General features: G+C 49.6%; 1 long non-coding RNA gene across 1 annotated transcript; it reads left to right on the plus strand.

Annotated features, from left to right (window-relative positions):
• The first annotated feature begins 5,017 nt into the window (after positions 1 to 5,017).
• On the plus strand, positions 5,018 to 17,066 carry LOC119970965. Its single transcript, XR_005461702.1, has 4 exons — positions 5,018 to 5,259; positions 9,992 to 10,108; positions 10,440 to 10,580; positions 16,678 to 17,066. It is a non-coding gene; the product is annotated as an uncharacterized LOC119970965 (long non-coding RNA).
• Positions 17,067 to 17,662: the final 596 nt, after the last annotated feature.

A 17,662-nucleotide genomic window follows, 5' to 3' on the forward strand; every position in this document is an offset into this window, starting at 1 on the left:
CTTCACCTGAGCAACCTAATTATCATCCCGTCTCCGCGTTCCTGACCAATCAGGGAGGACAGGCAGAATGACCCGTCCATTCAGTCAATGGAAGGATGCTCAATAAAGGGACCATGATGTGGGTTACAGGGGTTCACCAATACTTGGGTTTTTGAGGGTGCAGCCACCACAGGATTGATGAAGAGGCCTATAGGAAGGCTGTCCCCTGGGTCTCTCCTGCTGCGGAATCCAAGGGGCTGCAGTGAGTCGGGTTTCCCAAGGGTGGGTGGATGTGGCCGAGAAAGCCAATAGAAAAATTGTAGCCCCTCCAATCTAGAGACAGTGCCCCAAGTGAATGGGCATCGCAGGTGAGTGGTGTAAAATGTTCATGTGCCAATCCCCACACTCTAACTTTCCCATCATTCCCCTGCACAGCATTCCTCTGAACAACACATCTTGTAGCTCCTGTCCATTGCTCCCCCCACAAGCACTGCGCATCTGAAAAGCCAAGACTGACAGTCACCGTCAGTCTATTGTCCTCTTGCACACTTGCCTCACAAAGTCACCCTCCGCAAATGGTGTCCTTCCCCCCTCCCCACACAAGCCATTATAAACATTCACATCTCTCTGCTCTCTCTCCCGTTGTGGGAGAAGAGAGCGCACTACTCTGTGAGAGGCAGAGAGGCGGCGGGCCAGGAGGAGGGGCTCCAGTGGCAGGCATTACATTGGCTACATGTGCCCACCTACGCCATTGGGAAGGACGTCTTGTCCCTAGCGACAACCTGCCATGAGAGCCTGAGCCTCCTGAGGTACTGGTGTCCAGGCACCTCCAGAGAGCTGATCCTCTATCCCATGGGGCCCTGTGTTGGCGGTCTCTGCTCCTTCCTGCTGGGTCTCAGTGTTCATCCCCATTTCCCTGTGGAGAGGTGTGTGGCTGAGGAGAAGGCAGCTGATGCTGTTGCTGCTCCTGGAGCAATTGGTGTTGGCATGCTGCCCTCTCCTGACCTCAGGCAGAGATGAAAGTTGGAGCTGTACCAGCTGCTCCGATGCTGCGGTGGGGGCTGGCAGCAGGAACGTGCAGCTGAAGGTGAGCGAGATGTGAGACAGGTGAAGTGCCCTCCAGGATGTTGGCACTCAAATGTCTCTGAGAGAACTAGCAACCTGGCTGTGGCTGGAGCTTGTCAGTGCCACTGATCAAAGCCTTTCCACCTTGTCAGTTCCACTGAAGAAACCTTCCTGCTGCGCACTCATCTCAGGCACAGTGTGGAATGTCTGTGCTGTTGGCAACGAAGAAATTCGGTCATTAAAAAGGCTCTTAGTTCCCTTTTCGATTGCATCAACTGCTTTCTCGACAGACTCACCAGAGAATCCCTGCAGGGATAGCCAGAAAATTGTGGGAACAGGTTGAGATCCGGACTCAATGTAATTTTCCAGCACTTTCCCACCCTTTAGGCATCAGAACCTGCCTCCACCTGACTGAGAAAAGTTTGCCCTTTATAGCCAAAGGTGCACTTTGAAGAACTGTTGTACAGGTAGGAAACAACCGGTCAATTTGTGTTCAGCAAATTCCCACAAACAACTGATGGAACCATCAATTCACCAGACACGTGTTTCCGATATGAATCTAGGCTTTAATCGACTTACTTCAGAGCCAGCCTGTTACCTGTTGATGAACTCGTAGTGAACTCAGGCTGACTTTGGACAAGGGTATTTATACAGCTGCACTAGGGGGAGGAGCCATGGGCGGAGCCAAGGGTGGAGCCCAGTAGAAGTTCCTGAGTGCTCCCAGCGCTACTCCCCCTAGTGGTAGGATGGCGCTACTGTGCTTACAACGACAGTGTGAATTAACATATATACATCTATATATTACATTCACCACAACAACATTGAGGTGATGACCAGGTAATCTGTTTTTTAACGTTAAATTAGAGATAAATGGGGCAGCAGGAGGAACTTCTCTGTCCTTCTTTGAATAATGTTGTGGGGCCATTTATGTCCACCTGTAAGGGTAAATGGGACTTCAATTTTATTTCTCATCCAAAACACAGTGCACCACTCCCCCAGTACTCCACTGGAGCTTCAACCCAGGTTATTTACTCAAGCCCCTGGATTAGGAATTGAATCCACAGCGTTCTGACTCTGAGCTGAGAGAGCTCCCATTGAGCCACAGAGAGTAAGGTGCGCACTGCTGCCTCACAGCGGCTGGGGACTCGGGTTCAATTCCGGCCTTGGGTGACTGGCTGTGAGGTTTGAGTTACCGAGGGTGAGCGGGTTCAGATATTGCACGTTGCGTGGGTTTTCCGCGGAAGGAACTTCCCTCGTTTCCTCGGGTGGCAGACTATACGCTGTTGGAGAAGTTCTTGGTCCCGGATGAGTGGGAGGAAGGGAGGATTGGGGATATTTCAGGGTGGTTGGGAGAGAAGGGGTGGGCCCTTGAGAAAGGAGGAGATAGGGATTGAGATGGGGTGGGGAATCTGGAGTGAGATAATCCACCGCATCAACTCAACCTCCTGCTGCGCGAGGATGAGCCTTTCACGGTTTAAGGTGGTACATCGGGTTCATATTACTCGGACCCGGATGAGTGGGTTCTCTCTGGGTGTAGAATAACATTGTTATGGGAACAAATAACAGTCTGCCTTACACCACCACCAGATGTGGGAAGAGATACAACACCCTCCAGGTCCCTCTGCCCTTCGCCCCCTTTTTAAAAATAAATTTATTTTTTCCAATTAAGCGTGGCCAATCCATCTACCCTGCACATCTTTGGGTTGTGAGAGCGATACCCACGCAAGCACGGGGAGAATGTGCAAACTCCACACGGACAGTGACCCAGAGCTGGGATCGAACCTGGGACCTCAGCGCCATGAGACAGCAGGGCTAACCCACTGTACCACTGTGCGGCCCTCTTCACCCCCTTTTTGAATTGTGCCCTCTATATATTGCATTATCCCTCCTCCTTCTTCCTACCAAAATGTATCACTTCATACACGCCTTTGCATTACATTTCATCTGCTTGGATAGAGATGTTTATTTTAAGATGAGTTGCAAATGTGAGGGACAAATATCACTTGTGGGTAGAGTTCTGCTCGAGCTCCTGCCAGAGTTTTGTTACCATTGATGTCGGACCTGGGTGGTTGACCCATTTTCAACAGTTTGCAGCCCATGTCCAAACTTCAAATCATCCCTTTCCGCTCGCCCAAAAGCGATGTCTCTCGGTGTAAATGCATGAACTAACTTTAGTTGGATATTGTTCCTGACACCTGCACTTGAGGATATGCCAGCGGCAGGAAATAAAAACTCCCACAGTGCGACAGTTAACGGGCTGGAAAGCAATTTGGGATGTCCCGAAGGCGCGGGAGGCGCTAGGTAAATGCAGGTTCTTCGTTTCAAATGGAAGCTGTGGAACCGGACGGTGCTGCTGAGCTTTACCTTGCTTGGAAGCGACGCAGAGACGCTAATGAGCGGGATGTTCCGGCCCTTCCCTCTGGTGGGATCCTTCGGCCCTGCTAGCTGTCAGCCTCTGCTGACGTGGGGGGGGGGGGGGGGGGGGGGTTGCGGATAAAGGGAGACCCTGTTTCCAGTGGTGGGACTGGAAGATCCTGGCGCTAGAGAATGGAAGGTCACGTCCGCCGCAACCAAAACACTCCACGGAAAATTGGACGTAAGTCTGTGAAAGTGGATTTCGATCAGAGGAGCAGGGTCAACATTTGTAAGAGTGGAGGCAGGAAGAGTCCCTCCCCAATGATTCCACTATTCCCAATGTGACCAAAATAGACTTTTGTTTACTCAGGGAATTAAGGGATATGGCGATGGTGCAAGGAGAAGATCAGCCAAGTTTTTGTAAAACAGCAGAGCATGTCTCAAAGGGCCGAATGGCCTAGTCCAGCTCCTAATCCTTATATTCTTTTAACTCACAGTTCGGGCACGTACTGTGGCCGTCTTTATATCTTATTATCGACAACGGTAATTTCTAGGCGTGCCTTTTAAGAACAGAAAGTGTTTCAACTGCGCCAGAGATTAATCAGCATTTAAAGAGTGAAAAATACAGGTCAATGGTTCAGATAATCCAACAACAGAACGCAATTCAACTTTGTGCCCATACAATGGATGGCAGTATACTCTTGGCGGGAGACTTCAATGCCCATCACCGAATGGCCTGATAGCACCACTGAGGCAGCTGGGTCCTGATATTCTTGTCTGCGATCCAAAGAAAAAGTTTCTAAATGTGGTAGCGAGCGGAAACTGCCAGGTTTTTCGGATGGATGACAAGTCGAGGCTGTCACGGGTATATTACATTAATTAGGGCACTTACTGATGCCCAACAGGTTCCCGCCGGGAATGACTGTCCTGCCAGCTGATTTGCCTGGACCGCTCGAGGCAGTTCCCCCGCTAACAAGGGACAGCAGCTCTTCAACCGATCTCGCGGAGCATGCCACCGCGCAGACCAGCCCCACGTTTCGGTGATGCCGACCCGGCCCCACTGTTGGACAGGATAGAGTCGAGACAGGATACCCTGGGCGGGATTCTCAAATAAGGGGGCAATGCTCCCACGCTCGCGTCACAACCCGAGTGTTTCACTCTGGATTTTCCTGAAGAAAGTCCTGAGTGATTCTCCTCCCTGCAGGGGGCTAGCAGGGCCCCGGAGTGCTACTCGCAGCTCTGGCTGCGGATACGGGGCCCCGCACCTCCGGTCGGGAGTCTGCGCATGCGCACGGCGGTGGCCTGTGGCGGCCGCCCCATGCGACATGGCGGACTCAGCCCGCGGAGCGGCACAATAAATGTAGGTCCCCCGAGATCGCGTGCGCCCACGGATCGGTGCCGCCCGATCGCCACCCCCCCCCCCCCCCCCGGTGTCTATGAGGACCCCCCAGTGAAGGATCCCCATGCCCACCCCCACCAGGGCAAAGTGTGGTTAGAACCACGCCGTCAGGAACTCGGACAGTTGTCCTCACAGTATCGCCGCGGGGGCCTCTGTCAATGGTCCTATCCGCATCACGTAGACCACGCGCGATTCACGGTGATTCTCCAGGAACCGGAGAATCGCGGAAGCGGTGTCGCGCCAGATTTCGGCACCAACGCCCATTCTCCGCCCCCGCACCGATGCCGATTTTGGTGCAGAGGCTCAGAGAATCCCGCACCCTGTTCCCCCGAGGGGGGGTCAGAGGGTCGGCCATAGGGCAGACAGTGCCACCTGGGAGGCAGTGGCAGCAGCCGGCAGCAGGTGGAGTGTAACCAAGAGGACCGCCACCCAGTGATAAACAACCTCACAGGGCCGCACAGGTGAGTTGGCATCGACCCCCCCCCCCTCCCCCACCCCCCCGGGCACCGGTCTTGCCTGCCTCCCCTGGAAGCCTTGAGGTTGGCACGACACAGCACATCAACCCCCCCCCCCCCCCCGCAGCACAATACCATACCTGTGCCTCAGCAAACCTTTGCACCCACCTGGGCACCCCACCCATGCCCATGGTGGTGCCCAAGCCTGTCCTCCGCATGCATGAAGCATGTGGCTCACGATGCCCTCTCTTTGTCCCCACAGGCAGCAGGGTGCCAGACATCAGAGTCCTCATCTCTACGAGGAATGGGCCCTGGAGGACGCAGGTGTGGTAACCGACGCCGGGCTTGGCCTGCGCCACAGAGGTGAGGATCCTCCGTCCCCTACCCAGGTGACCTGTCACATATGTGTTGTTAGTGCCAGACATAATGGTCCTTCCCTCTCACTGACCACATCTCCATTCTCCTGCAGGATCCCCATCCGATGGTGTCACCCCATCTGGGACCCTGCCTTCCAAGAGAACTCCTCAGAGGAGAGCTCCAAGGATGCCACGGGTGAAGCATCACAGCTGTCATCACCACCCTCCATCAGCGCAGAGAAACACATCTCGGCGGGCAAAAGTAGTGAATAGGCATCTGGGGCACCACACAGTTGCTGATGCACATTAGGTGGAGGCAGAAACGTCCAGGGGACACAGCAGTCGGAGGTCTGCTGGGCCCCAGGGCCCAGTTGGGTCCAAGTCCGATGTTGAGCCTCTTGACCAGGTTATCCCGGTGTTGATGCAGATACTAGGGTGCAGCAGTGAGATTCAGAGGACGATGTTAGCAAGACTCATAGCCGATTGGAGGAATCCCAAAAGGCTACGGGCGAAGGGGATGCCACCGGCAATGCTTGGCATCGAGGCCAACACTGCTAGGGTGGCGACTGCAATGGAAAGCCTGGAGCACGTTAACAGCACGAGAGGTGGTGTCCAAGGCACAGCTCAGAAAGTGTTGGCCATGGTGAGGGCCTCGATAGCATGTCCTAGTCGCGGGGGGACGTATCTCTGATGCAGGTGGGCATTTCCGAGGCACTGCGGAGCATGTCCCAGTCTCAGGTGGGCATTTCCGAGGTACTGCGGAGCATGTCCCAGTCTCAGGTGGGCATTTCCGAGGCTCTGCGGAGCATGTCCCAGTCTCAGGTGGGCATTTCCGAGGCTCTGCGGAGCATGTCCCAGTCTCAGTTGGGCATTTCCGAGGCTCTGCGGAGCATGTCCCAGTCTCAGGTGGGCATTTCCGAGGCTCTGCGGAGCATGTCCCAGTCTCAGGTGGGCATTTCCGAGGCTCTGCGGAGCATGTCCCAGTCTCAGGTGGGCATTTCCGAGGCTCTGCGGAGCATGTCCCAGTGACTGAGGAACATGTCCCAGACATAGGTGGACATTGGCTGCAGAGCGTGGCCCAGTCACAGAGGAGCATCGGCGAGGGCATCGACACCATGGTGCAGACAATGGGAGGCTGCCAGGGCCGGCAGAGCCAGATGAGGCAGGGGCCTCTGGAGCTCAATCCAACTGCCCCTCCGTGCCAAAGTGACCCCTTGGGCCAGATGGGCACCGACCAGGAGGAAGGAGCACTGGAGGCCGCCCCGGAACTGCACTATGGGAGACGATAGCGGTCACCAGCTCTGGTGGGTCCCCCCCCCTGACAAGGGCATGCCTTGGGGTCAGCAGGCAGAATAGGGTGGCACAGCGGCAAACCTCCAGGAAGTGTACTGCAGTGCACCACCAAAGCAGTCGAGGCATCGGCCGGGCGGTCACATGGACCTTATAATATCAGGTCTCTACATCGGTCATCAGCATCCGCACTGGTGTCATTAGCCAGGGTACTGATGCACTATAAATTACAACGAGACGCGAGTAGAGTGTAATCGAGGCTTTATTAAGCAGAGATGTGTAGCCTCCCGCAGCTGCTGCTGAAATGGCTGCAGCTCGATGAGCACACACATTTATACTCCGCCTACTGGGCGGAGCCAGCAGGCAGGGATCTACCCCCGTACCTGTAGCACAGGAGCTTTACCATATTACATTTTGTATGTGATTTATCCAACAGTGGTGAATACCCTTATCCCTGAAGAGCTAACCGGACATCCTGGGGTGTCCCTGGAAGATGCCGGGGATTTCCGACTGCCTGGGAAGCGTGCACACATGTGCATCATCTGGGTGGTGGTTGCACATGAGTTGGATGTTGAGGGAATAGAACCCCCTCCTGTTAATGAAGGGCGTTCCTGGACTGCCCAGTGTGCACAAGGTGACACGCATGCCTCTGATACCCCCTGGACCTGGGCATCCCGGCAATGGTGGAGAATCCTGCTCCCCGGGCATCTTTTTGGCCTGGACCAGGTCAAGGTTTATATAGTCAGTTGTGGGCTGTAGGTTAGAATTGCTACACAAGTCCCCGCTCGAGCCCTGGAATAAGCCCAAGGTGTAAAGTTTCAGGGCTGCGGTGACCTTGACAGCCACTGGGTGCGGGTATCCGCCTCCTCCTCCATGTGGTGCCAAGTCCATAAGGACACGGTACAGGTGCAGCAGTGTCCCGTTGATGAGGCGGAAACTCCTGTGGCGTACGCTGTCCGACATTTCTTTGAACGACCAGAACCGCCTGTACACCTTGAGCCATCATGGCCTCCCCCCCGGGTCCCTCCCTGGTCTGATGGGCGACCAGGTCCTCAGGCTGTGGGGGGGGGGGGCCCCTGCACATGGGCTGCCGCCTTGAGCTTCTGTTGACGTTGCTGCTCCCGCCTTCTCCAGCGTCTGGCGGCCTGGATTGCCACCGTGAGAGCAGCTACGGCAGGGTCTACAATATCATCCACACCGTGATATCCGTAAGGAATTCGAAAGTCTGAGAGGCCGACAACCTGTTAGGGATTCCACCCTGGTGTCCCCGAATCCCCGAAGCCTCCTCCACCCTTACATTCGCTGCCATCTCTCAGGGTGGCATCCAATGAGCCGGTTTTTCTGGGAGACCCCGCCCTGCACATGCACCCCTGGCCATGGCAAGAGTATCTGGGCACCGGACCCCAGACTCTGCCTGGAACAGCACTGGGACCGAGCTCAGGTAGCACCCACCCCCCCACCTCGATCCACACACCCTCCCTCTTGCTGCCGGGGTATTCCCAGTGCTGCAGGGCAGCTTTTGGGTGTCCGATTGCTGGGTGCTGCCCTGCAGTTCTGAAACCTCCAGTGTCCAGGCCTTGTAGTCTGATTGAGATGCTAGGCAGTACCACTCGCCCCTGCGACATGGCACGTCTATCCATGGCAATCCACTTGGGTGCTCCAAAGTGCTCACATTACTAATATTGCCAATTCCCTATTAGCGATAGCCTTCAGCTGTGTGGCTAGAGGCCGGCACGGTCAGTGGTAGTTAAAGTGACCCTCACCATATTAGCACAGACGGTAATATATTGAACGGCATGGAATGGGTAAGGCTCGAACATACCATCCTTGTGCAAACCTGATGCAAATCTAAACATAGGTGCTGCCGGTGATCATAAATAACCACTGTTGGAATGGAACCTTGAACATAACTTGAGGTGATACCAGTCACTTCTAGGCGTTAAAGAAAAAATAGGCTTGCTTCTCAGTGCTGACGTTTCTTGAGTTTGCACCGTGGCGTGTTGCACAGTGTCAAAACCTGCCTGAAGCTCAGCAGCAGAGCCTGCTTGATGCCTGATTGATATCAAACGCTCGGTGAAACCGCAGTAGGGGCAGAGGCCCAAACCTAGCAGCCACCGTGAAAAATGGACATCCCTCACTTATACCAACAGTTTACACATGAACAGATAAGAAGTGAGGCTTGGCTGCGCTGCAGTAAGAAGTGGTTCGAATCTATTTCTGCTCTATGCCCTGAGGTCAAACCATTAGATACATGAATGGGAAACGTGAAGTTGAACGGTGACGAATGGAAGAAATCGGCGCTTACATCTCACCATATGAAGTAAAGTTAGACAGCAGCCTCTGTGAACCCGGAGTTGAGGTTTGATTTTTTTTTTTCAAACCACATCAACGTGTGGGGTGGAAATGAGCAGGAGCTGCAAGCTGTGGAGAATGGATTTTATCTGTTTCATGATTAGCTGCTGAATGACTGTCCTTGAAAAAGAGAAAGATTTTCATTTATGTAGTGCCTCTCATGATCTGGGTCCCCCCCAGGTGCTTGTTGCCAGTGACCATTGACCTTTGAAGTGTTGTAATGCTGGAAATTCAGCAAACAAATCGGGCACAGCAGGCCCCCACAAATAACAATGTGGCAGTAACCAGTTAATCTGTTTGAGTGGTGCTGATTTGGGGATGAATATTGGCCGAGCCACTGATGTTGTGTTCGGTCCTTCATACTTCACGAAGGAATCCACCAAACACTTTGACTTGGCCAGACCGGAATCTTTTATTAAGTCTCATGTGGTAAGATAGCAATCTGATACAGAGCACGTTATCATGGAGTCTGCTAACTACTGCTCTGGAATCTGCATCCAGCACTGACCATTCGCACGTACATGTTATTAACCTCTCAATCTTCTTCTGAAGATGGCCAGATGTGTCTTCCTTTCTATCTGAGTCACGGGTCACATGACCTTGATCCAGAGACCGCATGGCGTGTCTGTACCGCTGCCACCCTGCTGGTTGGCGGTCACACAACATCCAACTATGATACAGCCCATAGACATATCACTACAACTGAGATTGAAATCCTCCGTTCTTTTTTTTTCATTCAGGACCTGAGCTCAATGTCCCATTCGAAAGTCTGGCAGTGCCGTACTCCCTCACTTGAGGTGTCAGCCTAGATTTCCACCCTCAAGCGTCTGGAGTGGATCCTAAACACACACTGAGAGGTAAGAGTGAGCCACAGGAGACACAATGGACACTGTTGAGTTGTAGTAGTAAGTGAACCATGGAGCACAAGTGAGAAATAGCAGCTGGTGGTGCACAGCCAGGGGCCTGGTGCTCCGCTGACCAAACGCCTGAAGTGTAAGATACCTGCCTACTTGCCTGCCGAAACAAAGTGAGGCAATGCACAAAACTGCCTTGTGATGATTATTAGATTGGGAGAGATGTAGTGAAGGGTGGGTGGAGGGGGGAGAGTTCGCAACTCATACCCCGTGGTGCTGCCAATTGCTCAAGCTCACAAGTTAATTGCATCTCCAATCCTCTCATGTTTTTCAGACGTTAGTGCATTCAAGCTTGCAGTCATGTATTGATGTCAACTACAGCTGAGCTTTCCGATGTGTCTGTCAGATGTCAAAAACACTCAAAATCCATTGAACGATCTGGAAGCCGGGGAATCACATCCTCGCTGTCTGCAAGGTGAAATTGATAATAACATGCTTGTGTGCTTAGTGTGAAAGGGTTGCTTTGATCATTGAGTGCCAGGATTTTTTGTTTGCAATGCTATAAATACTCCCTTATTTTATCGTTCAATTCATTTCTCTCAACCATTTATTCCCAGTGGTACAGCGGTGTGATGGGACATTATGGAGCAATTGAGTTCCCACATTAGATTCATCAAAGTTCCACTTAAAAGGTTCTGAAAAGGACTTAAAACGTTGACAGCATGTTGCTTTTGAGAATGTTATAATTGTGTCAGCCAGGCTAGTACCTCTGATTATTGGCTGTGTTTCATTTGCACCTGTCTAATGATAAATCTTGCCAATAAATTGATCAACCGATTTTAGCCCAAATGATGATCTCTGATATTGTGAAGTTTGCCCACCTACGAGAAATATTATCCACACGCACACATATAAACTGCAACGTTTGCTTTCACTGCAACGTGACCCCAAGAATAGGAAATAAAACCTGTCCCTCACCAAAATGTGGAGTCGGAGATTTAACCCCACCAAATCTGTTCTGCCTCCCATTGCCTGGGAGAGGTGGGGTGGGGGGGAGGAAATGGGGGGGGGGGGGGGGGGGGGGGGGGGTGCAGCCAGAGTTGCAGACTCGAAGGACCGGCTTTTTTTTAAAAAAGGGACCCTGTAATTATAGAACAAATTAGATGCTGTTTTGGGGTTTGGAGAGAGGGGGGGAAGGGTGGTGGGGGAGGTTGTAGGCGGGATGGGGGCTTGAAGGGGAGGAGGTTGGAGGAGGGGGCTGGGGAAAGATTGAAGGGGGCTGGAGAAGAAATTACAGGGGGTTTGGGGTGGGGAGGTTGGAGGGTGATTGGGGAAGTTGGGAGGGAGTTTGGAATGCGGGTTGAGAGAGGTTAGAAGGAGGTTGGAGGGTGTGTGGGGGAGATTATGTTGGAGGGGAGTGGGAGGGAGATTAGAGTTGAGCTGAATATAGGTCTTATGAGGAAAGGTTGAGGGAGCTAGGGCTTTTCTCTTTGGAGCGGAGGAGGATGAGAGGCGACTTAATAGAGGTTTATAAGATGATGAGGGGGATAGATAGAGTGGACGTTCAGAGCCTATTTCCTCGGGTGGATGTAGCTGTTACAAGGGGGCATAACGATAAGGTTCAGAGTGGGAGATGTATTTATTGTGGCTAATCCACCTCCCCTGCACATCTTTGGGTTGTGGGGGCAAAACCCACGCAAACACGGAGAGAATGTGCAAACTCCACACGGACAGTGACCCAGGGCCGGGATCGAACCTGGGACCTCGTCACCGTGAGGTATCCGAGGTAGGTTCTTTACTCAGAGAGTGGTTAGGGTGTGGAATGGACTGCCTGCTGTGATAGTGGAGTCGGACACTTTAGGAACTTTCAAGTGGTTATTGGATAGGCACATGGAGCACACCAGAATGACAGGGAGTGGGATAGCTTGATCTTGGTTTCGGGCAAGGCTCGGCACAACATCGAGGGCCGAAGGGCCTGTTCTATGCTGTCCTGTTCTATGTTCTATGTTCTATGAATTGTTTTTGTAAATGTAGTAATTTCTTTGTAGCCACATCCCTAACATCAGTTGATTGCTCTGTGATTCCACTTCCACAGACTCTCTCCCTCCTGCATGCAGGTATAATGAGAGAAAGTCAAAACCTACATTTATAAAGCACCTTTCACAGTATCTCCAACTTGCAGCGTTGTCGTCACTGGAAAATGTATGCAATGCTATCAAGTGGCAGAGCAGGCTCGAAGGGCCAAATGGCCTATTCCTGCTCTGAATATGTGTGTTTACATGGCATTCTGGGATGGGTGAGATGAGTTGGGCTAGATGACCTTTGTCATCTATAATTATCTTGCGAACAGAGGGTGGAATCATGGCTGGAGTTCTGTTTATTTTGTCGCTGATGAAAATTTACTGTGAGCAGGCTTTGTGGGGTGAGATTGCCAGACAGGAGTGTGTAATGGGCTCAGTAACCCTGTTTTACACTGCACGTGATTCTCAAGAGTCTATTTCATTGACTTCAATCTTTTGTCCACTTACCCATTGGCCCACTTGGGGGCTTTTTATGAGTTTTTTGAGGTTTTGGTAAAGTTGTCTTGCATGGTAGTGGGCAGCACGCTAACACAGTGATTAGCACTGTTGCTTCACAGCACCAGGGTCCCAGGTTCGATTCCTGGTTCGGTCACTGTCTGTTTGGAGTCTGCACGTTCTCCCCGTGTCTGCATGGGTTTCCTCCGGGTGCTCTGGTTTCCTGCCACAAGTCCCGAAAGACGAGCTTATTAGGTGAATTGGACATTCTGAATTCTCCCTCTGTGTACCCGAACAAGGGCCGGAGTGTGGCGACTAGGGGATTTTCACAGTAACTTCATTGCAGTGTTAATGTAAGCCTACTTGTGACAATAGAAATTATTATTATTATTAGATTTGAAAATATGGGCAGCACGGTGGTGCAGTGGTTAGCATTGCTGCCTCATGGTGACGAGGTCCCAGGTTCGATCCCGGCTCTGGGTCACTGTCCGTGTGGAGTTTGCACATTCTCTCCGTGTTTGCGTGGGTTTCGCCCCCACAACCCAAAGATGTGCAGGGGAGGTGGATTGGCCACAATAAATTGCCCCTTTATTGGAAAAAATGAATTGGGTACACTAAATTTTTTTTTTTTTAAAGATTTGAAAATATTCAGTCTTGGGAAGCAGCATTCAACCGTGTATTCAATCCTGCTGACCAAGAAAACACAGATACAACTGTGAACAATTCAGTGCTAATTCACTGAAGTTCTCTTGTACAGACTCACCTGAGGACCTGGAAACAGGAGAAGCACCAGGGCCCATGATTCATTACTCTGGCCCTGCCGCTATCCATCAAGATCACCTCCAGCCTAGTCTCATATCCTTACCTTTGCTTCACCTCCGTTAATACCTGAGGTTAACAAAAATGTCTCAAAATCAGATTTAAATTTTTAAAAATATAAATTTAGAGTACCCAATTATTTTTTTTTTCCAATTAAGGGGCAATTTAGCGTGGCCAATCCGCCTAACCTCTTTTGAGTTGTGGGGGTGAGATCCACACAGACACGAAGAGAAACTTCACACAGACAGTGACCCGGGGCCAGGATCGAACCTGGGTCCTCCGTGCCGTAGGCAGCAGTGTTAACCACTGCGCCACTGTGCCGTCCTAAACTCAGATTAAAAATTAGCATTTGATCCAGCATTTGTTGCCATTTGAGAAAGAGTTCCTAACCTCTGCTACTCTATGGGTTTATGCGTGATTCCTAATTATTTCACTTCTGATTTTTAGACTCCAGTTATACTCCAAATGGTGAACATATTTTCTTACCTTATCTTTTCCCTTAATATCTTGAAATTATCAATCTGATCATCATTAACCGTTGAAATGGCAGGGATGGCAGCATGTCTTGTATCGTTTCTACTTTTACTTCAACCCTTGGAGCCTAAGTAACATTCCAGTAAATCTGCACTGCAGTCCCTCCAAGGTCAATATACTCTTCCTGAGACTTCCTTCTTGAGCAACACGCTGGCACGGTGGCTGGCACTGCTTCCTCACAACGCAAGGGACCAGGCTTCGATTCCAGCCTAGGCCGACTGTCTGCATGGAGTTTTCACGTTCTCCCCAAGCCTGCGTGTGTTTCCTCCGGGTGCTCCGGTTTCCCCCCACTGTCCAAAGATGTGCAGGTTTGGTGGATTGGCTAGGCTAAATAGCCCCTTACTGCCCAAAGATGTGCAGATTGGGTGGGGTTGCGAGGATAGGGCAGGGGATTGGATTAAGGTGGGATGCTCTTTTGGAGGGTCGGTGCAGACTCGATGGGCTGGGTGGCCTCCTTCTGAACTGTAGGGTTTCTATCTTCTATGTTTTCAAGGGATCAGGGATGGGCAAGAAATGCTCATATAGCCAGCAACGCCCACATCCCACGAAAGATTAAGTAAATAAAAAGACACACCGACCAGAACTGCTCATTGTACTCCAGATGTGGTATATTTCTAAACCTTTATATTCTACCCCTTTTAGATGTAAAGCAAGCATTCTATTACCCGTGTTGATTATTTTCTGTTACTGTTCGTGACATTTTAATGATTATTATACAATGACTCCCAAATCTTTCTTGGCCCTTCCCTGTTCTAGCCTTTCTCCATTTAGAAAGTACACAGTTCTATCCCTTATTAGGTCCAAAGTGTATGACCTCACATTTGCTGACTTTGAAATCCATCTACTATAGTTTCGCCTATTCACTTTATCTGTCCATATCTTTTTGCAATTTTGCACTTCCATCTCCATTGCTAATAAGGCGTTATTATTTTCATGTCATTGGCAAACTCGGATATGTGGCTTTCCGTTCCATCATTGGAGTCATGAATAAATATGGGGGATAGATGAGGCCCCAACACAGATTTGTGCAGTACACCACCAGTCATATTCTCCCAATTAAACGATTTACCCATTATCCCTAATCTCTGTCTCTTGCCACTCAGTCAATTGCTTAACCAAGTCAATAATTTGTCTTCAATTCCATTGTGAAAATCAAAAGCTGGAACACTGCCCAGGACTGAAGGGAAACTGATGTTGACAAAAATGACAACGCTGCTGGCTTGTGCAATGATAATAGAATGGTTCAGAGAGAAAAACAAAAATAGGAAGAAGGATTTGTTGTGGGTAGGGCATGGGGTTCAGGAAATGATCCCATATTCTGACAAGCGAGATTTGAAGTGCCTCTGATCCTAAACCTGGAATATCCTGGCAATGAAGTCAGCAAAGTGTAGCAAAGAGATGGGAAAAATCTTACATGCTCATGGATTTTGAAGTTAGATACAAGTCAGCAGAGTGTTTCTTGAAAAGCCATTATCCATCGATCTGAATACTTTATTTACTTATCATTCCACCTCGGAGTCTGCTATATTAGAAGCTGAACTCCTCGGCATGGTTATCAATATTTTATTCTGAAAATAGTCTGGTGGTCATTTAATATTCTTTAAAAAAATCTGAAATCACTGTTGTGTTACTATTATTGTTTTTTTTCAAAGTAGCATGTATTCATGTATAAATCTTGATGTTGTGTAGGTAAGAGTTTTGGTCACAGAAGCAATTATAGCTGAGCTATTGATATATATTTACAATATTTACAATAGATTTACAAAATAAAAAAATGTATAAAATATATAAATATATATATATTTACAATATATTTATGACTTGAATGAGGGAAGTGAATGTATTATCGCCAAGTTTGCGGATGTCACAAATATAGATAGGAAGGCTAGTGGTGAGGATGACAGTATTAATAGAGGGTTATAGACTGTTTCCCCTTGTGGGAGAGTCTAGGACCAGAGGGCATAATCTCAGAGTAAGGCATTGCCCATTTAAGACCGAGATGGGGAGGGATTTCCTCTCTCAGAGGGGAGTGAATCTGTGGGATTATTTGCCGCAGAAAGCTGTAGACACTGGGTCGTTAAGTTGAGATGGGCAGATGTTTTAATCAGTAAGGGAATCAAGGGTTATGGGGCTAAGACAGGTCTGATCTAATGGTCTTATAGCTTGATTTAGTTTCTATCTATATGCACACACTTCCAGAATGAAACACTGCATTGAAATTGGTGCTTGGTTTCCCAATTGACCTTCTCATACCTGTGCTAAGGTCACTGAGACTGGTTATTTTTGCTGCCCTAGTTCAGAATATTTCAAGTTACATGGGGGAGATTTCTGTGACAGGACTAGCACCACTGAGGCACTGTCAGTGGTGCAGTCCAGTTTTGAAGGTGGGTAAGAGTCATTGATCTCCCACAGCATCCTCAGTTCTTACTTATGCTTCCCAGCAACTGCCAACATTTGTCGCCCATCCCTAATGGCCCTTGACAATGGAGTGGCTGGCCAGGCCGTTTCAGAGAGTAGTTAAGAATAAACCGTGGGCCTGGAGTCACGTGTAGGCCAGACCAGGTAAAGATAACAGATTTCCTTCCCTAAAGGACATCAGTGAATCAGGTGGGTTTTTAACGATAATCCTGAGACTAGCTTTTAATTATTATTATAATATTATTATTATTAATTCCAGACTACTTTTGTTTTTCCCGAGCAAAGGGACAATGGCTGTCAAGATGGATACCAGCAAAATGTTCGGCACCTATGATGAAGCAGACATGTGGCCAGTCAATTTGGAAAGGAATCGAACCTTACTGTGTATCACCCCACAGAACCTGGTAACAAAAGTGCTGTCGCTTTCATTAGAACGACTGGTGAAACATTGCATCAAATCCTCAGCAAGAGGAAGGAACCTGAAGAAGATTAGAATACCCAACTAAGGGGCAAAATATTATCTGGGCTCAATTGTTGAGGAACCCAAAGATATTTTTCTTTACGTATTATGCAGAGTTATTAAATAGGTGTTATTTGTCTACTGTAAAATCTAAGTTAAAGTTGTACTTTCTTTTCATTTGTACACAGGGCTATGACCAATAAATCCATTTGACCCCCCCCCCCCCCCCCCCCAACCCTGGCTTCAGGCGTTTTGAACCAATTGTCTCGGGTGACACTCCAGTATTGTCCAGAGAAAAGAGTGCATTGACAGAGGAATGTGACAGGAAATTGAATATTCCATCCACGTTTTTGTATCTTTTCCTTGCTGTGCATCTTAAATTTAGTCTTCAAATATTCCACTCAAAAATGAACGATTAATTCAAACGTTAAAACATTCGAGACAAGGTGACGACAGCAGTCTGATAAAAAGAAAGATTTGCTTTTATGTAGCATTTCCATGACCACCTTTACACCAATGAAGGATTTTTGAAGTGTGCTCGCTGGTTGTTTTACAGACTGGTCTTGGAAGCAGGGCCTGATTTCCAAAGAACTTCATGAATGTAAAGAACTGGCGCCTTCTCAAATACCAGAAATTTGGTTTCCGTCTGGCGTGGGAGAGAGTATAAAGGGAGACATAAACGCTGCAGAAACGATTACGCAGATATTCGTCGGAGGAACAAGTTTCTGAGAATAATTGTATTCGAAGTGCTGCAAAGTCGATGGCAAAGGAATCTAATTTGATTGACATGTCTGACCAACCAGTTGTGAA

The sequence above is a fragment of the Scyliorhinus canicula genome, chromosome 9 (assembly GCF_902713615.1).
Source record: "Scyliorhinus canicula chromosome 9, sScyCan1.1, whole genome shotgun sequence".
Classification (NCBI taxonomy): domain Eukaryota; kingdom Metazoa; phylum Chordata; class Chondrichthyes; order Carcharhiniformes; family Scyliorhinidae; genus Scyliorhinus; species Scyliorhinus canicula.